The sequence below is a fragment of the Zalophus californianus genome, chromosome 12 (genome assembly GCF_009762305.2).
Source record: "Zalophus californianus isolate mZalCal1 chromosome 12, mZalCal1.pri.v2, whole genome shotgun sequence".
Taxonomy (NCBI): Eukaryota; Metazoa; Chordata; class Mammalia; order Carnivora; family Otariidae; genus Zalophus; species Zalophus californianus.
In genome coordinates, this window is record NC_045606.1 from 81,710,384 (window position 1) to 81,735,601 (window position 25,218).

The 25,218-nt window shown below is 35.3% G+C and overlaps 1 protein-coding gene and 1 pseudogene across 5 annotated transcripts in view; one reads left to right on the plus strand and one right to left on the minus strand.

The window, feature by feature from the left end:
* The window catches only part of GRM8 (glutamate metabotropic receptor 8), a 759,285-nt gene that overhangs the window by 487,583 nt on the left and 246,484 nt on the right, over positions 1-25,218 (minus strand). The window lies entirely within an intron of this gene.
* LOC118356122 lies at positions 1,849-2,257 on the plus strand (annotated as a pseudogene).

Here is a 25,218-nt window from a genome sequence, read left to right on the forward strand (position 1 = left end):
CAGCATTCTTCCTTTATGAGAAATCCCTGTTCACTTTCATAAATTATGTGAATGGATCTGAAGTGTACTTTCCTTTCTTCAATAGAAACTATTCCCAAAAGTAGCCTGAAAACATGCCAAACATCTGCTCCTACACACAGTTCAATACATGATATTTATATGTATTATTATTGGGTGAAGTTTGAATACAAGGCAAATTTAACACACTCTTGAACAAATTCCTCCTCCTCCCATGGCCCAGTCACAGGAACCTCAAGGAAATCAGTATAATTTTAATATTTCCTATGCAAGCTGTAAGTAACCAGGTAAGTCTGATAAAACAAAACCACAGTAGAACATTCCAAAACCTAATATAAATTACATAAATATAGTAAGATAAATATTTCTCTAATTTAACAAATATTTTAAAACATATAAGTATTTTTTTACCATCTGCTGTACTTTCATATTCAAAAATGTTGCTTTTCCACCCTGTGAGTTCTTGGGTGCCCGAGTGTTTGTTTTGAGCATATTATACCTACCCCATCTTTTAATAATCAAATGCAATTAATGTTTATCATGGCACAAAGAAAAGTAACCAAAATCCCTACATCCTGAATTCTTTCTAGTCATCCACAGAGGCCTCTCCCATGCACAGCAAGTTCCCTAATGGATATGTTCATAAAGACTTTCAGAGTAAACACAACCGTATTATTAACTAGGGCTTTGGCCTCAAATACCTCTCTGGTCTCCTTCCCTGATGAACTAGCCTGGATCTCATATGAGCTTGGCAGACTCTTCTTGTCCCTTGGGCTAAAGATTAATTAAAAAAAGCCCCAACAGCTAATCCTTGATTCCTTTCCCAAGTCTCAGTCTGATTCTAGCCGCTGACAAAGCCTCTATTCTGGCACAGATTACATCTACCCACAGGAGGCAGGTTTTCCTAACTGGTAAAGTCTTACTATATGCCTGTGCTGTCCAAAACAGTAGCCACTGTTCACTTAAACACATTAAGTTAATTAAAATTAAATAAAATTTAAAACTCAGTTCCTTAGTTGTACCAGTTACATTTCAAGGGCTCAACAGCCACATGTGGTCAGTGGCTAGTGTATAGAACATTTTATCACTCTCTATTGGACAACGCTGCTCTAGGATCCCATTTTGTTCTTGACTTGGGCAAACCTTGGTTTTGGAGTTAGGCAAGACTTTATCTTCCACTAAAGATCTGAGTGTGCAACTGTTTACTCGTTTGTTCACTCAACAAATATTTATCCATTCCTTTCCTAGCTGCTAGATATATAATCAGGAACAAACAAACATAGTACCTGCTCTCATGGAGCTTATGTTCTAGCTGAAGGCCAACAACAAACAAGTGAACAGCTAATAGAAAAGATTATTGATTATGAATTTTAATCATAGCATATCTCCCTGTTAACCTCAAAGTAACAAGGTGTTTTTGTTTCATTCAAATGAGCCCGTCCCTACAGTGGTCAGCCTTTCTCTTGACTTTCTTCAGATGGCAAACACTGATGGTTTTAGGATTTACTTGAGTCTAGTGTGTTTTTCTGTCTTTTTTTCTTTAGAATTTCTGCCCACAGCTTAATTCTTGCCTGTGCACTTGATTCCCTCACAAAGTGTTCTCCAGGCTTTATAGTTCCAATTATCACATTTTTAGGTGTGACTACTCTTAATTACTTACATTCCCAAATAGTAAAACAAACTACTAGACATCCCCTCTTTGAAGACCCCACCCCAGCTTCTTAAATCTTATCATTAGATCTTTAGAATGCCTCTTGAACTCATCTCTCTCTTCTGTTCCCAGGGGGCCATACAATCTAAACTGTCTTTCCTCATACCTGAATTACTAAAATGTATGCCCATGCCACATTTGTCTCCATCCCCTCCCTGGTTGGGATCACCTCCCAGTAGTTGCTGAGACTACCACTCTCCGCAGTGGTGCTGAAAGGACCAACACTGACAGATGAGTACCTCAGTAGCCTGGCAGCCCCACCTCCCCTGACCTCACTCATCCCAGTAGCAGCTCTGAAAATGGCACCATTTCAAGGGACAGTGACCCAGCAGCCAAGTTCACTGGGGTTGGGGCTGGCATGGTCAGAGTGGCTGGCTCTGAGGCTGGGATTGGGACTGTGTTTGGGCCCTCATCACTGGTTATGCCCAGAACCCTTCTCTGAAGCAAAAGTTTATCTCCTATGACATTTTGGAGGCCATGGGGGTCTTTTGCCTGGTGGCGGCCTTTCTCATGCTCTCTGTCATGTGAAAGAGCCATCTCCACCTCCCATATGTCTTTCTTCCACATCTCTCATGCCATGTATGTTCCTTTCCCTATACCTCCCCAATTAGCCTGGGAAAAGTGGTTGGTTCAGGATTCAATAGAGGAAAGTAAATAAATAGTAAAAAGTAAAATAAATACTGTATGAATAACAAAAATAAATAACCTGTTATTACCCTGGCCAGAAATCTACCCTGGCTCCCTATCAACTATAGAATCAAGTTTCTTTTTCATGAACTTGTTGCTTTGAAAAGATAAGGCTAGGGGTGCCTGGGTGGCTCAGTCGTTAAGCATCTGCTTCGGATCAGGTCATGATCCCCGGGTCCTGGGATCGAGCCCCGTGTCGGGCTCCCTGCTCCACGGGAAGCCTGCTTCTCCCTCTCCCACTCCCCTTGCTTGTGTTCCCTCTCTCACTGTGTCTCTCTCTGTCAAATAAATAAATAAATAAATCTTTAAAAGAAAAAAAAAAAGAAAAGGCTAAAACTGAATGATTCTGTTATTAAAATGAACGTTTCATTTAGGAGTAGGAATTATAACCTGTTTAATCTCTAAATATGATTTTAGATTTTTCAGGCTGATATAACACACAGCTCCTATGACATATTATGTCCCTGCCTATGTGTCCTCCTTTTATCTAGTTAAAACTTTCCTAATCATCTTCCTCCTACAGTTTCCACAAATTCTCTTCTGCAACATAAACACACACACAAACACACACACAAACACACACACACACACACACACGAAGGGGGGAAAAGCTTTTAAAGATAATTTACTGAGTACACTGATACAAATGGGAGTTTTAAGAAGCACAAGCAAATTACTTCAGCATTATTTTGGCCAATTTTATATACCTTTCCCATTTCCTTGCCACCCACATGAAGTCTACACTATGTCTATTACCATAGGGTCCCAAGCTCAATAGCTTGAGTAAGTCACTAAGTGGTTTTCTGCAGGCAAATTTTGGATCAATATCCACAAACTAAAAACATCTCAGTCTTTAACCTAAGGACCTACTTGTGATTAATGATTTCACCACTGGCCAGGATGATAAAAAATCAAAAATCAAACTCTTTAAAAAAAAAGAGAGAGAGATACAAATGACATATAGCATTGTATTAGTTTCAGGTGTACAAAATAATGATTTGATATTTGTGTACACTGGGAAATGATTACCACAATAAGTCTAGTTACCATCTATTGCCACACAAAGTTTAAAAAAAAAAATTTCTTATAGGGCACCTGGGTGGCTCAGTCGTTAAGCATCTGCCTTCGGCTCAGGTCAGTCCTGGGATCGAGTCCCACATCGGGCTCCCTGCTCAGTGGGAAGCCTGCTTCTCACTCTCCCATTCCCCCTGCTTGTGTTCCCTCTCTCGCTGTGTCTCTCTCTGTCAAATAAATAAATAAAATCTTTAAAAAAATTTTTTTTCTTATAATAAGAACTTTCAGGATTTATTCTTTTGGCAACTTTCAAATATGCATTACAATATTATTGACTATAGTCACTGGATTGAATATTACATTCCCATGACTTGCTTATTTTATAATTTGAAGTTTGTACCTATAGACTATTTGTTTGTACCCATTTTGACCATTCTCAAACCTCCTTTCCCTCTGGCAACCACTGTTCTGTTCTCTGTATCTGTGAGATTAGTTCTGTTTTGTTTGTCCATTTGTATTCTTTTTTAGATTCCACATATAAGTGAAATCATAGCATTTGTCTTTCTCTGATCTATTTCACTTAGCATAATTCTCACAAGGTCCATCCATGTTGTTGCAAATGGCAAGATTTCCTTCTTTTTATGGCTTAGTAATCCATAATATAAAAATATGACATATTCTTTACCCATTCATCTATCAATGGACACTTAGGTTGTTTCCATTTCTTTGATATTATAAATACTGCTGCAATGAACATAGGGTGCATATATCATTTCTAATTAGTGTTTTCATCTCCTTCAGGTAAATACCTAGTAGTAGATTGCTGGATCATATGGTAGTTCTTTTTTTGTTGTTGTTTTTTGTTTTTTTTTTTTTAGAAACTTCCATACTGTTTTCTATAGTAGCTGCCAGCAGTGCAGAAGAATCACCTTTTCACCATATCCTTGCCAACACCTGTTATGTCTTATCTTTTTGATAATAGACAAGCATGAGGTGGCATCAAGCTTGAAGTGGTATCTCAAGTATAATTTTGATTTGTATTTCCCTGATGATTAGTGATGTTGTGCATCTTTTCATGTACCTGTTGGAATCTGCGTGTCTACTTTGGAAAAAGGTCTATTCGGGTCCTTTGCCATTTTTTAATTGGTTTGTTTGCATTTTTGTTATAGAGCTGTATGAGTTCTTTATATATTTTGGAATGTTAACCCCTTATCAGATACTTGATTTGCAAATATTTTCTCCAATTCAATAGGTTAACTTTTCATTTTGTTGATGATTTTCTTTGCTGTGCAGAGGTTTCTTAGTTTCATGTAGTACCATTTGTTTATTTTTGTTCTTTCTGCTTTTGGAGTTAGGTCCAAAAAATCATTGCCAAGACCAATATCAAGGAGTTTATCACCCATGTTTTCTTCTAAGGGTTTATGGTTTCAGGACTTATATTCCAGTCTTTAATCCACTACTTTATTGTGATCTCAAACTAAATATTGATCTTCTATGTATTTTAGATGTCTAAAGAGCAAAACTGTGATTTGAGTTTATTAGTAATTAAAAGTACTGAAAGATTCTTTCTTAGAATGTGCTAGCTACCTTTCAAAAATATCTATTTCCTTTTTATGAGGATTAAATGTACAAAAGTCAAGTCTCATTTATTATCATAACCTGCTCTAGCAATCACAGAAAAGGAAGTTTTTCTTATCTTTCTGCCATGTATTATTGCAGTTGAATTAATTCTTATAGTTATAGTATGTCCTTAAAACAATTATACAAGTTAACTGATATTTAAAGTTACTAAAATCCATTTTTTACTTTTTTCTGCATAATTACTGTTTCTGCTGTCATAAATGTACTAGACTCTGAGAAGCTATGTAGACTTTTATATTTGTTACTCAGATCCCCTGAAATATGTTCAAAATTATTAATAAACATGTATACACAATATAAATTATTATACATAAAAAATTTCCTTAAACAAGACTAGATCAAGCAAATCAATATTTATCCCATTTCCCAATACCATTTTACAGGAGCTTCAGGTCACTAGAATTGATTGCATTGACTTCGAAGAGCACAGAAGACATGTTATATCACAGGTCACAGGCAAGTCCTTAATTGTGCTTAAATGTTTCTGTATCTGTAAACGCTTCTGTATCTCTATGATTATATTTATTTAACAAACACATACAGCACTTGCTATGCCAGGCACTATTCTAAGCCCTTTATAAATGCTAAATAACATTTAACATTGTGAGTTAGTTACTATCATTATCCCCATTTGTAAAATGGGGAAACGGCAGCATAAGAGAAGTGTCTTGCTCAAGTCCCTAGAGCTAGCAAACGGCAAAGTCAGAATTTGAGCCTAGAAATTGGGCTCCAGAGTCTGAGCTCTGCCCTTCAGTATTCAAAATTATTTCTATATTTGAAATCTAGTTTCAGTAGAAGGGTGTTATAGCTTTTAATTATATGGGGAAAGAAGTTTTCCCTTTGATATATGAAATCATTTTGTGGCCGCTCCCATGCAGACACTAAAGGTCTCCTCGATCCCCTACTCCCTGGCTTGGGTGCTTTCTTGCTGTGCTCTGTGCCTTGTCCTATGGCTGCATCTACCATGATTTCTGCATATTAAATATTAAGTTCTTTAAGGGTAAGGAGTAGGTCTTGTTCACAGTTGCAGCTCCAATGTGTACCTTGAGCTGATAAAGCATTGTTATAAATCATCTAGCAGTCAAAGAGTTAAATTGATTTCTTATCAAGTTATGACACCTATAATAAACAAATTTCTTCTCTTTACCCATGGGAGTAGGCACATATTCCAATTTTAAAATTACCCAGTGTGTGGAAATAGGCTTGTGATTTAAAGGAAATGATACTGCAGAAAAATAAGTTAATGGATGGTTTATCCCTGGCTTGTCACAGAGCTTTCAAAATTTGGGGTGTTTCAAACTTAAAGACACTAAAGTCCCTCATTTGAAGAGCTGCACTGAGCATTTTAAGCTAAAAGTCAAAGAATATATACCAAGCTACTATAACAAAACGTTTCCATTAAAACCTTGCAGCAGAGAAACAATTGCCAGGTAGCACATTGCTCTCCACAAGAAATGACGTAACGTCATTTTGTGCAAAGGACATCAAAACAGCTTGTCAGTTTAACAGAGGATTTCGATATATCACGAGAAGCCTCTCACGTACCACTTTATGTGTTTCCAGGAAAATTGCTACAGAAGCTCTTAAGGCACAATAATTTGAACCTAACTAGACTTGTTAACCAACACAAACTATAACTTTTCTAAAATGTCTACCTCTTTACAAATGGATGCATTTGTTAGCAAAGTCCTACTAACTCTTGGAAAATATAGTTCTACAGAGAAACAATGATGCATTTGCCTTCATTCAGCAACATTCACTCAACAAATTGTTAATTATGTTCCTATTAAGTGCTAGGTACTCTGTTGGGTATACTTATAGGAGTCCTTCTTCTGACAATAAAACTGTATTTTTTTAATTGAGTTAGTAATTTCCAGATTTTGGGGTCCAGTTTAATAGCATTAGGCAGTAAGTTGTTAGTATATGTGGGAAGAAGAACAGAATTGTAGTTGACATAAATAATTCTACATTTTATCTTGGATGGCAGGAACATATATAGCTATATGTCAGTTTAAACATGCAGTTTGAGTGTTCTGATTAACTGCTCATTTTGCATTTTTGCCTAATTTGAGCAGGCAATTCCCTGAAATAGTCAAATTGAGTTTGGCATAGGGCTGGCCATAGGTTGATAAAATGAGGGAGCTGGATGGGCATTGGAAGACCAACTTCCTCCTAAACCACAAGCTCCTGAAGAAAAGAATGAGTTCTGTACCCCTGGGGCTGGAAATATTTCCTAGCACTGATTGTGCATCAATATATGATTGTTAGAATGAACGAATGACCCCATGTAACCCCTCTGTAACATACAAAAGGATATTCCATTTATAAAAATTTCCCAGAGGTACCAGACATGAAGATGGGTATTTGGTCACTACCCTAATAATATTAACCCTTCCTAAATGAAGAGATCATATTGAGGCTCTTAAGGCAAAATAATTTGAAGCTAACTGGATTAATTGACCAAGACCAACTACAACTTTACTAACAGCTATTAATTTCAGTGAGATTTCCTTAACTGCCTTAACTTTTCCTCACTGATTTTTTTTACAATTTTTTATTTATTAAATTTTCATTTTAATTCCAGTATAGTTAACATACAGTGTTATATTAGTTTCAGGTGCACAATACAGTGATTCAACAATTTCATATATCAGTCAGTGCTCATCATGACAAGTGCACTCCCTAATCCCCATCACCTGTTTCACCCATCCCTCCCTACCTACCCCCCTCTGGTAACCATTAGTTTGTTCTCTATAGTTAAGTCTGTTACTTGGTCTCTCTCTCTCTCTCTCTCTCTCTCTCTTTGGTCATTGGTTCTGTTTCTTAAATGCCACAACTGAGGAAAAACATTTGGTATTTGTCTTCCCTGGCTCTTTTATGTTTTGGTTTTGACTTTTTTGTTATCTTTTAGGTGGGGCACCTGGGTGGCTCAGTCATTAAGCATCTGCCTTCAGCTCGGGTCATGATCCCAGGGTCCTGGGATTGAGCCCTGCATAGGGCTCCTCTCTCACTCCCCCTGCTTGTGTTCCTGCTCTCTCTCTCTCTGTCAAATAAATAAATAAAATCTTGTTATCTTTTAGGCCGTTCTGATTCTTAAGATAGAGGTTAACAAAATGATAAATTCCTCTTCATTTCCATCTTAAATTCTATTAACAATGCAACTTATCCAAGCTTATCCCTTTTTTATGCTTTTGATAATATGAAATCTGCACCTCCAATCATTCTGTACAGTACCCTTTCTACTATAATACATGTTTGCCTTATCTCCCCACTAAATTGTAAACCAGTATTAAAGACCTACATGTGAGACCTGAAACCATAAAAATCCCAGAAGAGAACTCAGGCAGTAATTTCCTGACATCAGCCGTAGCAACTTTTTTCTAGATATGTCTCCTGAGGCAAGGGAAACAAAAGCAAAAATAAACTATTGGGACTACATCAAAATAAAAAGCTTCTGCACAGGGAAGGAAGCAGTCAACAAAACTAAAAGACAACCTACTGAATGGGAGAAGATATTTACAAATAACATATCTTATAAAGGGCTAGTATCTAAAATATATAAAGAACTGATACAATTCAATACCCAAAAAGCAAATAATTCAATTAAAAAATGGGCATATTTGGAGACATATCTCCAAAAAGGACATACAGATGTTCAACAGACACATGAAAAGATGCTCATCATCACTTATCATCAGGAAAATGCAAATCAAAACTACAATGCGATATTACCTCACACACATCAGAATGGCTAGAATAAAAAAACAGGTGTTGGCAAGGATGTGGAAAGAAAGGAACCCTCTTGCACTATTGGTGGGAATGCAAACTGTTGCAGTCACTGAGCCTCAAAAAAATAAAAATAAAACTACCCTAGGATCTATCAATCACACTAATGGGTATTTACTCAAAGAATACAAAAACACTAATTCAAAGGGATGCATGTCCCTATGTTTATAGCAGCATTATTTACAATAGCCAAGGTATGGAAGCGGCCCAAGTGTCCATTGATTGATAAATGGACAAAGAAGAATTTAGTAAATTGACCTTTGTCTATTTACTAAACATCTCTAAGCTCAGTTTCTCATCTATAAAACGGGCATAAGTGCAATTCCTCCCACAGAATTGTTGTGAATTATGGTAAGAAATATGAAATAATGCATGTAAAGTAATTGGATTGAATTTGGCACATGGTATTACTCACAAACATTAAAGGCATACTTTAATACTAAAATATATACATTTAGGAATGTTTTTAAAAGCTGCTTCCTTTCTTCCAGATAATTACATATTAAAAATTAATATTTAGGGGTGGCAGTGAATTCAATTCTTCATAAAATAATTCCCACCCTATATATCTTTTATGTCAAAGCATCTACAATTAGCATTAAAATGCACAAATATACTCATGTATGATTAAAGTATGTGGTACAAATATCAATAATTACTACAATTTAAATTTTTATTTTGTTCTAATTATTGTCACAGAAAAGTAAACTATTTTCTTCAGCACAAGGATAGACTGAACTGGCCTGCAGTTCCCCCACAACTATCTCTCTTCACATCATCCAGAACCCCGAGGCATTGTGAATCTCTAGTGTTTCATTATTTGCTTATTTTCAGGACATTCAACCATGCCTCTTGAATCACTGAAGAAAACAGCAGGTTTCTGGTTTTTGCTTTGTTTTGTTTTAGTCATAACCATTTTAGCTTCACTTCAATATGATCATCATCCCAACTGTTTCTTTGGAAGCTTATCTTGCAAAGCCAATAAAAGACTGTGTTCCCAAGCCTAGAGACTTTCCATTTATAGCTTTCCATTAAGCCTCTTAAAGGTAGGTATTTATTCCAATTAAATATTTAAAAGGTAGGTCCTTTTATGAAATGGCTTTTTTGTTCATTCAAAAAGGGATAATTATTTATACTTTGAAATCCTTTCTAATAGGATTTGAGTTGACCTACAACAAAAGACATAAATAGATTAAGATTGTTAAAATAAATCAAAACATATCAAAGCACTGGAAAAGATGACACAAATATAAAAATCATTTGATTATACACAAAATTTAGCTCTGAGCTTCCATGAGACTAAGCAAAAATGAAAATACAATTGATTAAGCAATTCTCATTACTTTATAAAGCTGATCTGTAATACTTTTATATACTAATTCTAAGTGTGGTCTTGGTACTAAATTCCAGTAGGAATTTATCTTTTGGGCCTTTCTTCAAGGAAAATTGAGTTTCATAATACAAAGTATTTTCATCAATGACGTTCAGTGGCTTTGAACTTCAATAAAAGTCAATAACATGACATTATGCCAGTAACTTTAAAATCATTTTTAGCCATGGAACCTAGAAAATAAAATATTATGTAGCAGCTCAGTATATAAAATACATAAATAAGAACTTCTCTAATGGAAAGAGAGTTAAGAGGCCTGAAGCTACCATAATCACCGATTATAGAATCTGGGTGAGGAAAAGGCCTATGTAGCCAATAAGCTGATCATATTAGCTACAAATATAAAAATGCAAATCAAATGTCCTACAGCTAATATCAAACTTAATAGTAAAAGATTGCATGCTTTTTCCATAAGACTGGGGACAAGGCAAGGATATCTACTCACATCAGTTCCACTGAACATTGTACAAGAGGTCTTGGCCAGTGAAATAGAGCACAACGGAAAAAGGAAAATAAGGCAAACAGATAAGAAAGGAAAAAGCAAAGCTATCCTTATTCACAAAACAACCTGATTGGAAATATAGAATATCTTAAGAATCTTAAAAAAAAAAATCCACTAGAACAAATAAGGTTAATTGAGTAAGGTTGCAGGATGTAAGATCAATAGACAAAAATCATTTGTATTTTTATACAAGCAACAAACAATTGAAAATGAAACAAAAAATACATTTATAATAGCACCAAAATCCATGACATGCTAAGGAATAAATTTAAAATGTGTGCATGGGTAGTACACTTAAAACTACAGTATTCTTGAGAAAAATTAAACAAGATTTAGATGTGCAGATTGCTAAGGAATGAATTATATCCCAGTAAAATTCATATGTTAAAGCCCTAATTCCCAGTGTGGTGGTATTTGAAGATAGGACCTTTGGGAGGCAATTAGGTTATATGAAATCATGAGTGTGGGACCCTCATGATGAAATTAGTGCCCTAAAAGAGGGCCATAAGAGAACTTGTTTCTCTCTCTCCATACACAAAGAAGAGGTCATGTGAGCACACAGCAATATGGCAGCTGCCTCCAAGTCAAGACAGAAGCAGCCCCACCATGAAATCTACTCTGCTCACACCTTGATCTTGAACTTCCCAGTCTCCAGAACCATAAGAAAATTAATTTCTTTTTTTAAGACATCTAGTCTATGATATTTTGTATTGACAGCCCATGCTAAGACAGAAATATACCATGTTCCTGGATCAGAAGACTCAACGTTGTTAAGATCATATCAATTTACTCCAAATTATTCTACAAATTTAGCATAATCTCTATTAAAATCCCATGAGGCCCATATGGCCCAGAAATTTCACTCTTAGATATATACCAAAAATAATTGAAAACAGGGACTCAGATACATGCATACCAATGTTTACTGCAGCATTATTAACAATAGCCAAAAGGTAGGAACAACTCAAGTGTCCCTCAACAGATGAATGGATGAACAAAATATGGTGTATACATACAATGGAATATTATGCAGCCATAAAAAGGAATGGAGTTCTGACACATGCTACAATATGAATGACTCTTGAAAATGTTATTGCTAAATGAAATAAGTCAGACACAGAAGGACAAATATGGTATGATTACACTGATATGAAATATTTAGAACAGGCAAATTCATAGAGACAGAAAGTAGATAAGAGATTACCAGGGGCTAGGGAGTATTACTGTTTAATGGGTACAGAGTTTTTGTTTGGGGTGATGGAAATCTTTGGAAATATTGGTGATGGCTACACAATATTGTAAATGTAATTAATACCGCTGAATTGTATACTTAAAAATGGGCAAAATGGCAAAATTTGTTATATATATTTTACTACAATAAAGAAAACTACTTCCAAAAAAAATCCTAGAAAGCTTTTCCATAGAAATCTACAAGTTGATTGTAAAATATACATAAAAATGTAAAAAAACCTAGAATAACTAGAACTATTTTGAAAACAAGAACTAAGTTGGAGAACTTATATTACCTGACCTAAAGATTCACTATAATGCTCCAATAATTAAGACAGTGTAGTATTACTGTAAGGGTGGATATACGAACAGTGGAAGAGAACAAAATGTCCAGAAAGAGAGTCATATTTGATCAATTAATTTTCAACAAAGTGCCAAGGTAATTCAACAGGGAGAGGAATGTTTACAATGAATGGTGTAGAACATCTGGATATGCACTTGAATAAATGAACTTTGATCTCTCCTTACAACATACACAAATTAACTCAAAATGGATCATAGACCTAAATGTAAAAACTAAAATTATAAGTCTCCTAAATAGAACAATTTGAAAACTCCAAAATTGATTAATTGAACTACACTAAAATTAAAATCTTCACAAGCTCCGTTAAGAAAATGAAAAAATAAGCTACAAACCAAACCAGGAGGAACTGGGATGAAATATTATATATATTTTTATTTATATTTTTATATTTATTTTATTTTATTATATATTTTATATACATATATATGCGCTCACACATATATGAATATAGTCATATATATATCAATATATATCAATAATATATATAATATCTATATCTGTACATATATATATATAAAGTGGTGTGGGGTGGGTGTGTGTGGAACTTGTATCCAGAATTTAATAACCTACAACTTAACAAGAAGACAAAAACTCATTTTAAAAATTATCAAGTGATTTGAACACACTTTTAAAAGAAGATGCACAAATGGCCACTAAAGATTGTACAACTATACTAATCAACAGGAAAATGCAAATTTAAACCACAGTAAGATATCATTACAAAACCACTAGAATGGCTAAAAATAAAAATAGTAGAGCAAGTGGAAATCTCACACCATGCTGGTGTCAAAGGAAAATGGTGCAATGACTTTGTAAGGCAGTTTGGCAGAATCTTATAAAGTTAAACGTATATCTATCATATGACCTGACAATCCCAAGAGTGATTAAATCCTACCCTACAAAAATACCTACAGCTGATTTAGTCATAATAGCCAAAACCCTGGAAAACAACCAAACTACGCATCAATAAAGGAATAGATAACCAAATTGTGATATATCCATTCAATGGATACTACTCAGCAATAAAAAATAAGCAAAAGAAAGAAAGAGAGAGAGAGAGAGAAAAAGAAAGAAAGAAAGAAAGAAAGAAAGAAAGAAAGAAAGAAAGAAAGAAAGAAAGAAAGAAAGAAAGAAAGAAAGAAAGAAAGAAAGAAAGAAAGAAAGAAAAAGAAAGAAAGGCAGGTTATTTTACTATTGATACAGGCAATGACATGGGTAAATTTCAAAAACATTTTACTGAGCAAAAGAAAATATGCATACTGTATCATTCTATTTATATGGAATTCTAAAACAAATCTATAATGAAAGAAAACTGATCAGTGGTTGCCCAGGGCTGTGGCTGGTAGGAGAGAGAGCTGACTGCAAAGTGGCAGGAGGGAACTTTTTTGGGTGATAGAAATATTCTGTCTTGATTGTGGTGGTAGTTACACAAATGTATTCACTTGTCAAAACTCATCCAATTCTATACTTAGAATGGGTGTATCTTATTAAATGTAAATCATACCTTAATAGAAGTCTGAAAAGTGGAAATAAATACCTATAACCTTACTAAATCCATATCATGTATTTGCCGAGGCTGTGAAAAAATGGATTGTCAAGGCAACACAGCCAAGCACACCCACAGGTAAACTGAAGTGTGGGGTGTAAATTCAGGTTTGAGGATAAACAGAATTCTGAGTCACTGGCAGCACCAGGGACAATCTCTCCCTTATGCCCAGGTGGAAATGTCCACATTTTTTTTTCCACCATCAGTGTACTTATCCCAGGTAAACAACTCAAGAGCCAGGTATCTTCCTCCTGAAAGAAGACAGCTATTCTTGGTAGTGGGTACTTGAGACAGAACTCAGGAAACCTCTACCATGGACAGGTCTCCAGAAGCTATATTCTTTAGTAAACTATTTGATCTGTGGGTGATATTAAGATGTTTGTGCATTTTTGTCACTTCCATTGCTTTCCTAACCAGGACAGCCCACTATTTCTCAATCCCCACTCCAAGATAGCCTCTTTGTTCAAAAACCTCAGGTTTTAACCAGAAGTGATTTTAAAACAAAGCATGACTAAAGTGGTGTTTTATGCATTGTTCTTTGTGCAGATAAAAATTCATTCTGAGGCTTTTCTAAATTTCTTAATAAAGTCCATTGTCTCTGATAATCTCACATACAACTTCCAATACTATTAATACTAATTTTACTATGGTTTTCAAACATTTCATGATCTTAACCCAGATCCTCAGAGGTCTATGATGGGCCTGGAATTAGGGCCCAAGGATATGCCTTTTAACACCTCCCTGGTGATTCTAGCACAGACAACCTTCAAACATGGTTTGAGAAATATTGCTTTAATGGATTCACTGTTTGATTGCTCTACCAGAGACACTTAACTTTTTGGTCCTCCAGTTGCTTGGAGTGAGTTGACAGACAGCCTAGATAATAATCAAATACATAATCAAATTCAATTTAGACACTATATACTTTCTTCAAACTGTCCCTCGTGAGTATGGGGCAATTTATAACTGATTGTTGTTGACCTTGTTTCTGCTAAATTTTAAATACAAGTGGCATTGATTCTATAAACAGTAACATCCTAGGAAAACAACCCATAAAGAATCTTTACAGTTAACTCCTAGAGAATGGAGATTCGGATTGCTTAAAAGAACGTGAAATAGCTTGCTGTTATAGAATAAATTTCTTCTGAGAAAAGGTGTGAACTCTTACAGGTGGCATCCAGATAGAAAACTAGTCCCTTCCCACCCACGCAAAGAAAGTTTTTAAACCTCTTCCACAACAGTAAAGAAAGGGAAGACATTTTGTAACAAGACATCTTGCAACTTGTACATTGGAAGAGTACTGCAACTCTTGGGAGCAATCCCTATCATGTGGAACTGTAGAGTGTCAGAACACATAACCGAACTACAGAAATTGAGTTGATGGAGAAGTAATATATCAAAGTGCTAACTTTAAACAATGTTAGACAGACAATTTTTCACAATTATATCTGGTTTTGGTCTTGAAAGTAACCAATCTGACATAAGCTTGTATGGGTTAGCATGGGACATGAGGAGTATCAGTCAATGCAAGGGAACTGGGAGAATAACAGAAGAGGATCAACCACAACCAGCCAGAAATAACCTCTTAGCATCCCTTGGTTAAGGGTTTCACCAATGTCCTAATGAGTGAAATTGACAGTTAATCCCAGAACACCATGTAGTTATATCTGTATGACATTTATTTATAGATTTTTCTCTATATAAGCCTAAGTTAATTAACTATTTAGTTCAGTTTAAACAATTTGTTTTGAAGGGAGCGGCCCCCCATTCTCAGTAAATCTTTTTAAGGATTAAAAAGTATTCAAACTAGGTGAATCCAATCAACAATTACAATTACAATAAGAGCACCTCTTTTTATTAGTGGTTCTTAATTTTTAAGAAAGAGTTTTAAGAAAATTCACTGATTACTTTATACTATAAATTATTTTCATATGAATTCAATTAAACAAGCTCAAGAACCATATGATGAAACAACAAAATGAAACCAAAAAGAAAGATTGCAGAGGTAAGGAAACAAAGTGAGGGTCAAAAGAACGCTTAATAAAATAACAAATTATTAAGATCAAAGAGCTGACTAGACAAAGTTGTAAACTGAATTACTCACTAGAGGAAACATTTGAGAAAATCACAGTGAGTGCAGAGAAAAAATACAGACACTAAACCAATTATAAGAAAAGTAATATGTATAGAAGGCAGAAAAGGTAGCGAACACAGCAAATACAATGGAACAGTATTCATAGAGCACAAACTTCTCTTGTATTAAGAAAATAATAAATCTGTAGATTGAAAGGGGCACATGAAATCTCCCCAAAAAAGATACACATTTCATCACATTTTACTTTTACAAAAGCAATACCATCATTATTAATATAAAGAAAAAAAGGAAAGGGGTAAGGAAGGGAGAAAAGGACCATGGATTTGCCAAGATACTATTTTATCATTTTCCTAGTAACTTAATCATTACAAAAGAAGGAAGAGGAAGAGAGAGAAAAGTCATCATTCATTTGTATTGATCACAAATCAGATACATGAATTCTTGAGAATATCTGCTTATACCTGATATAGGAGAATTTCCTGTCAGCAATTTTGCCTGATATTTGTTGCCAACGTGAAGTATTTGAAAGAGAACTCCATATTTGCAGAGGCCCAACTGTGCTACTGATTAAAAGAGGTCTGTATTCCATAAATATTTACATCCTGCTCCACAAGAGCAGGGAAACAACTTAGTGTGCCTGTTGCTTTCCTACTTAAACATATCTACTCAACAAAACAATTGTGAATCATTTTCTACATATAATTATCTCTTCTGCCAGATCACTGTTAGTAGAATGTCAATTCCCCAAAGACATAGGCCTGTACTTTCTCTTTGTTCAGATAATGTGTGGTTTTGCAAGGTGGAAGTACTAAAAATAAAAAATAAAATTATAAGCTCATTTATGGTTATAATGATATTGTTTTAAACCCCCTAAGGCCAGGCTGTGAACTCTCCTGACCAGACATAATTTCCACTAAGTTGCAGATCTAAGTGACTTTGCCAAGCATAATTATATTTGCAATGAGTCTCTTAAAATTATCTACTCTCTTCTCAATCACTCCCTTGCATTTCATTTAGGGTTTTAGCAACTGGCTCACTGTAAACCTCTCAACCACTACTCCAGACCCTATTTTTAGTAACTCAAATATTCATTGTTCTCTTTTTTTCCACTGTGTTCACCTAGCAAAACCCAAACTCTGTTTAAAACCCAACTTTCTATCTACTTCACACTTGACCCTGGCAGCTGAAAATGGCGGGAAAAGAACACTAACTTGAGCTACTCAATCTCATATAAACATTTTAAGAAAGAATTTTAAGAAAATTCTTCATTTTCTTAAAATAAATTTATGACCACAAATCTCAAGAAAGACCTCATTACCACCCAGCATTTTTCTATGTTTCCACAGTAAATTATTTTTCCCACTCTGCCAAAAATTTGCTTTACATATTTTCCTCTTACCGCAAATCCTCAAAACTCCCTCCTCCCTCTGCTTCTTGTTCTTGGCTGATGATCTTGCCTTCTATTTCACTAAAAACTAAAAGCAATCAGAAAAAAAGTCCCCATTTTCCCATAACTGAATCTTCTAACCTATTTGCATCTGACCCATCCATTCTGTCCTTCCCCCAGATATGATAGCTGACCTCTCCTTGGTCCATTTTAACCTACCCTTCACAGTGCTCTAGATTCCATCCCTTCTTAACTTCTCAGAATTTTGCCACTGGTATTCTTCCCCTCCTTTTCCAAGCTCTCCTCAGTTTACCCTCTCAAATGTATCATTTCCATTAGCATGTAAACACGCTATTAAAAAAAAGTCTCTCAATTTGAAAAGCAAACAAACAAAACAAACCTCCTTGATCCTATTTGCTCCTCCAGCTTCTGCTCACTTCTCCATTCCTCCTTTGGGACTTCTCCGTTCCTCCTTTGGGAAAAGAATGTCTCTACTTGTTCCTGTTCACTCTTAACTCCAATCAGGCTCTGTCTCCACCACTCCCATGAACTGCTCAAATCAAAGTCGTCAACAACATCTATCTTGCCCCATCTGTCCCCAAATTAACTCAACCTCTCAAAAGTGTTAACTTAATGGATAATAGCCTTTTTCTTGAAATATTTCACTTGTAAGTATTCACTTTACTTACTTCACTTCAGAGTGAAGAGCACTTCACTGGTTTTCCTCTTAATTCTTTGGCATTTTTTCTCAGTTTCCATTGCTGACTCCTCCTGCTTCAGTGTTAGCATTCTCTAGCGTTCAGTCCTTGGCTGCCTTCTCTTCTTTATACTTATTTCTTCCTAGATAACTTTATCTACTTCCATGATATTATATAATTACCAGTATGCTGATTATTCCCAAACCATATAGATACTATATAGTCTTTACGGTCCGTATTCTAACATTTGTATTCCATTTCCAGGCTCTCCCCTGTGCCCTAAGCTACAACTCTTGATATCCTACTACTGACTATTTAACATTTCCAGTAGTTTGTCTAATATACCTCTTAAACTAATGGCCAAAGAACAACTCTTTATTTCTATCTTTAGTGAATTTGAACCTCTCCCAATCACCCTCATCTCAGTTACCAGTACTACCATTTACTTTTTTTCAAGCCAAAAATCTAAGTGTAATTTTTGATTACTTATCATTTTGACTATCAAATAGTTTTAACTACCCTTTTCCTCAACCCTGATCCAAATTATTAGCAAATCCTGTGGGTTTTACCGTCAAAATATTGCAAATCCAACATTTATCATCACTTCCAATGCAATCACCTTAGTCTAGACTATATCATCTCTCACCCAGACAACCACAATGGCCTAATAACTAGACTCCCTGCTTCCATTCTTGCTTCCCTGTAATCTATTCTCCATTGAACAATCAAATTGAACTCTTAAAAACATGGATTAGATTGTATCATTCTTCTGCTGAAAACTATAATAGGAATCCATTGACTCTTGGTAGAATTTAACTCCTTAACATGGCCCACAGGTTCCACATGATCTGGCCTTTGCCTGCCACTTTGACTTCTCCTGCTCACTCCATTCCAGCCACATCTGCCTTCTTGCCTCCACCAACACACAGAATTTCCATTTCTCCCAGGTCACTTACACATGCTGTTTCCTGCAATTCTCTCCCCTAATAGCTTCACATAAATGGATCCCTTACGTCATTCAAATATCTTCTCCAACATCACTGTTTCAAAGATGCCTTGTCTAACTAGCCTAGGTAAAACATCACCCACCCCATCTTCTTATCACTCTGTTTCTTAATTTGGCTTTCTTTTCTTTACAATATACTTTGTTATTCCTCTCTTTATCTGTTAATTGTCAGTCTTCTCCACTAAAATGTAACCCCTTGAAGTAGGAACTCTACTGTATTTACTGCCATATCCCCATGCCTGCTGAAACTAATACAGGAAGTGCTCAAGAGATTATTTCCTGAATAAATGAATGAAAGAATGTTCTTTGCCTGCTGAAACAACATGACTGATACAGCTCACTGCTGGCCTGGGGAGGGCAAGTTTTTGATGATGTTAAATGACAACTACTCTGTCTTCTATGTGGGGACAGTGTAAACTGGGTGAAATTTCAATGTAGGCAATGCTGAACCTGCTCATTTTTTAGCCACCTTCCCATTTTCTTCCTCACCTACTAGTATTCAGCATATTCATGCCAGCCAGTAGCTATCCACATGTATACATGACCCTCACTAGGGTCTCTGTTACCTCTAAAGCACCTCTTCTAAAGCACCTCATCCAGAAGAATAAGCATATTGCAATCACATGATGGCATGATGCAGCAGTACCGAAAATGTAGCTATTTTTATCAGTTCAGCCTTCCCAACCCCTCCTCACTTTTCCCCTTGAACAGAAAGTTCCAGCAACTTGTGGGGGCTAAAAATCTTTAAGATGGTTTTAAATAAATGTTAAAGCATAACTATGATGGTTAAATGTATGTGTCAACTTGACTGCATCACAGGGTGTCTAGATACTTAAACACTATTCTGGGCATGACTATGAAGGTATTTCTGAATGAAATTGATATTTGAATTGATAGACTGAGTAAAGCAGATTGCACTTCCCAATGTGGTTAAGCCTTATCCAACGCATTGAAAGCCTGAAAACATCAAAAGGCTGAGCAAGAGAGAATCTGCTCTCTCTGCCTGACAACATAGAGCTGGAACTTATACCATAAGATTCTCATGTATGCAGTGTCTTCACATTGCAAATCTTGGGACTTCTCAGCTTCCATAATCATTTTGTGAGCCAATCCCTTATAATCTATCTATCTATCAATCTATCTATCTATCTATCTATCTATCTATCTATCTTATTCTTTCGTTGTATTTGGCCAGCTTAAGTCAAGTAGAGTAGGGTAGACACTGGCATCTTTGGTAGCAGGTAGATCCCTAAAAGTCTATCTCAGAGAGAAATAATTCCAACTCCTTTTTTTAGTGAAGATGGAGAGCTGCAAATTATTTATCCCCCTTTTTTTCCCTCTATCTTCTTCTTTTAAGGATCTTCACTTTCCCCAGATTATTTCAGAACTATTTGTATTTGAAATTAATACAAATTGTGGGTTTGTATGGTAGATAACAGTAGTTGTTTTCACTGAAGAGAATGGATTGCCATTTTTGTTTAATTACCACTCACACCTTTTAAAAAACACAGAATGCAGTGATCACTCATGACCATAAGAGAGATTTTTATCTCAATATGGGTGGTAAAAATATAAAGGTTCCTAGTGTCATATTATGCTTTATTTCTTAAAAAATGTTAATCTGTACTTCTGAAACAAATAACGCAACATATTTTAAGAAAAAAGAAAAAGAAGAAGCTAACAGGAGAGGAAGAAAAGGGGAGTATGTCAGAGGCGGAGACGAACCATGAGAGATGATGGACTCTGAAAAACAAACTGAGCGTTCTAGAGGGGAGGGGGGTGGGGGGATGGGTTAGCCTGGTGATGGGTATTGAGGAGGGCACGTTCTGCATGGAGCACTGGGTGTTATGAACAAACAATGAATCATGGAACACTGCACCAAAAACTAATGATGTAATATATGGTGATTAACATAACAATAAAAAAATAAAAAAAAAATGTTAATCCTCTCACAAGAAAACATTTTATCCCTTAGGGAAGAATCCTTGATTCTTTCCATCACTCTGCTTTACTTTATATTAATAACTTTTTTCATTAATTTTACTATTAACTTTTGACTTCTAGCAATGTTTTATCACTAGTGAATTCTTTCAGACAACTACAGGGTAATATGGTAAGGATTAACATCTTAATAAAGGAGAATAACTTTTTTAGATTCTTAGAAAGTTTCAGGCCAAGATAATTTTCTTATAATCATAGTTGGGGAAAGCTTTTATAAAGATGCCAAATGAAACTGTGTCTTAAAATATGTTATCAAGTATCTCCTTCACAGAAATCCATACACATAGCTATTGCTCAAGCAACTCCAATAAGATTACAGGACTCAAGTCAAAGATGCCCCAATATAGAATTCATTATAACAGAGCTATTGTTAAAGTCTCTAACTTTCAATAGCTCCTGCAGATTTAACAATGAATTTTCAGAGCATTGCCAGGCTTCTACATTGCCATAAGACATGTTTTTATACCTAAAGGAGCCACCTCACCAAATCCTTTTAAATTTGTAGTAGGCACCTAATTTTTAAAGATCACCCACACTGCTTGTCAAGGTTAATTGTTTCTTCGGATTTGATCTGAAATATAAAGACAATGAAGCAAAGAAAGACAAGCAAGCAAAGAAAGTCAAACTAAGAGGTATAGTCTCTACCAGTGTTTTCCACTTTTATCTTTTAGGCAGAGGCTTTAAAGATACATTTGATTTTATGGTACAAAGAGTAAATGGCTTCTTTCTGGAACTAATCCTCTGGGCCCAGATATCCAGCTAGGGTTAAACATAACCTTTTAACATTAAGTTGATAGATAAGAAGAATTTTAACTCTAACCCTCATCTTGCTCCACTTTATATCTGACTGATTCAAATAATAAGCTTCCTTCTAGAAAATCAGAGAAACACTGGACATGAGGGCATGAAGGAAGAAGGTAAACAGGCTAAAATTTCAACCATCTACACATTAAAACAAATTCATGCTTATAGTTATAGCACTATTAAAATTCTCCCTCATGCCTCAGGACCTGCGTACTAAATAGTCTGTGATGTATTTGTGAAAACTATGTGCTGTTTTCTAAATTATTTGAAACTATTTATGTTTTTATGTTGAAATTTAATCTCTCAGTGTTTGTTCAGAAGTAAAAAAAAAGTAAAACACTTATCTAACCCTTGTTTTTGTCTTGTAATAGCATTTATGCTTGATTTAAGTTAAAGTTTTTAGTTTTAAATCAATTAGTAGGCCAAGGCCACTTTAAAAACAGCCTCTGTTCCCAGTTACTATAAAGCATCAATCGTTGGTCATGAGAGTATTTTCCATATATTTGTAGGTTGCCTTTCATGTAGCATAGGGAGAGTATTTTATTGCGCATCCAAAAAAAAAAGCAATTGCAAAGTCAACTGCTTTGACTTTTTCAGAATTTCAAATATATTTCTATATGCATCAATGAGATAAATCATTTATGAAACTCTCATCAGAAAGCATTACATAACACATGTCACCATAATATCTGAGATTTCTAAATCATATCTTTCATTTGCTTTCTTCCTTATTTAAATTTTCTAGGCTGAGTTTTGAGCCACATAGCTGTTCCTGAAATGACAGAGGAGAGCAACGACACAGAACTTACAAGTTTTCTTTTCCATCTCTACACAAAATCATTTTGACTTTGATTAAAGTGACTGACCACTAGGGGGTTAACAGAATTGACAGACTATTACTTTACCTGTTAAGAAATCAATTCATTCAATTAACATAATAAAAAAAGAAAGAAATCAATTCATTCAATCAAGAGGGCAATCTGATTGTATTTCAGATATGACCTAAAATGATCTTTATCAATGTTGAGATAACCAGTCCAAAGCAATCACTAAACAATGAAGTAGTTCCAAAACTTATATACTAACACTCATTACCCATGACTACATCAATTTGGAATTTTGATCATTTAGACCTATTCTCTGCTGGATGAGTTCCATATGACATTAAAGTATTCATAAAATTTTACTCTCCCAAACATCATAATTTCATGGGCACTACCTAGAGCAAAGTTGCTTATGAAGCGTTAATGATACAGAAAGCATAAACCTAACGCAGCACATGGTACCTTCATAGAAAACCTAACATTACTTATATGACCCATTGGGCAGGAAAAAAAAAAATCATGGAAGGAAAATGGAGGCTTCACTACAAACTTATATTCCTTTTCAAAATATTTATTTATTTATTTATTTATTTATTTATTTATTTATTTATTTATTTATTTCAGAGAGAGAGAGAGCATGTGAGCACATGGAGGGGGTGGCACGGGGAGACTCTCAAGCAGATTCCCTGCTGAGCTGAGCACAGAGCCCGATGCAAGGCTCAATCTCATGACCCTGAAATCATGACCTGAGCCAAATTGAAAAGTTGAACATGGAACTGACTGAGCCACCCAGTTGCCCCTAAAATTATATTCTTAATTTTGTTTGTGTCAAGTCAAATGTTTTAAATAAAATTTAAAATGAAGAGAATGTTTTCACTTTATCACAGAAATTACAAAGTACTAAAATTTCACAAATTATAGCCCCCCCCCAATTTGGAATTGGGAAAAATTTGACTTTTTTTCTTTCTTGAAGCTTATATTTGATCCAATGTAAAGAAAAGTTATTCTTCTTTGGACTGTTTTTCAATCCTTATAAATAACATGGCCACAGACAAGGACTCAGTTCAGTGCCTATATGTCTCTAACACTTCTCTAACATTTGACAACTCTCTCTTTAAGAAAATTTATCCCAAGCTCAGTCTCGCTTCAGGCAGCAGAAGCTGACCATAATTTAATAATATCATTTTCATCACATTGTATTTATTTTTATAGTTGCCTTCTGTTTTCAGCAGAGAATACTGGTTTTCAATTCACAGTACTAATATAAAGTTTTCTCTTTAAATAAATTTAGAATACAAAATGAATCAATTTAAAGAAAATATTGAGTAATAACTGTACAGGTGGTAAGCAAGTATATCTAAAAATCATGACAGTGGTAAAAATAGCTAGGTGTTGGGAAGTAAATATATATAAAACCAATACATAAAAAATTATGTACAAAACAGTAAGAGGAAAACCATCTACTTGGGTGAACAAATTAATTTCGATCCCTTTCCCAGTGTTTATTTGCATACCATCATATTAATTCCAAATGACTCCTCTTTATATATTCAGGTGATCCCATTAAAACCCTTACTCAACAATATTTTGATAGCTTCTTGTTCAGTACAATACAAGTCTCAGAATTACAAGACTGAACCCCTTAGAGGAAAAAAAATGGTCTATAATTCAAAAACTTCATTCAATAAATGCTTATCAATCACTCAGTACATTCAACAGGGTGAGCCAGATTTGGGGAAGGACAAAAAGATATACGTGTCCACTCATTATCAAAAGCTATTCTTTGAGCCACTCTGGAAAACAGTATGGAGGTTCCTCAAAAAGTTGAAAATAGAGCTACACTATGACCCAGCAATTGCACTACCGGGTATTTACCCCAAATATACAAATGTAGTGATCCGAAGAGGTATAAACATTGCACCCCAATGTTTATAGCAGCAATGTCCACAATAGCCAAACTATGGAAAGAGCCAAGATGTCCATCGACAGATGAATGGATAAAGAAGATGTGTTGTATATATACAATGGAATATTATGCAGCCATCAAAAGGAATGAAATCTTGCTATTTGCAATGACGTGGATGGAACTGGAGGGTATTATGCTGAGCGAAATAAGTCAATCAGAGAAAGACATGTATCATATGATCTCACTGATATAATTCTTAATCTCAGGAAACAAACTGAGGGTTGCTGGAGTGGTGGGGGGTGGGAGGGATGGGTTGGCTGGGTGATAGACATTGGGGAGGGTATGTGCTTATGGTGAGTGCTGTGAATTGTGTAAGACTGTTGAATCACAGACCTGTACCTCTGAAACAAATAATACATTGTATGTTAAAAAAAGAAGAAGCTAGTAGGATGGGAAAAATGAAGTGGGGGGCAGAAATCGGAGGGGGAGACGAACCATGAGAGACTATGGACTTTGAAAAACAAACTGAGGGTTCTAGAAGGGAGGGGGGTGGGGGGGATGGGTTAGCCTGGTGATGAGTATTAAAGATGGCACGTATTGAATGGAGC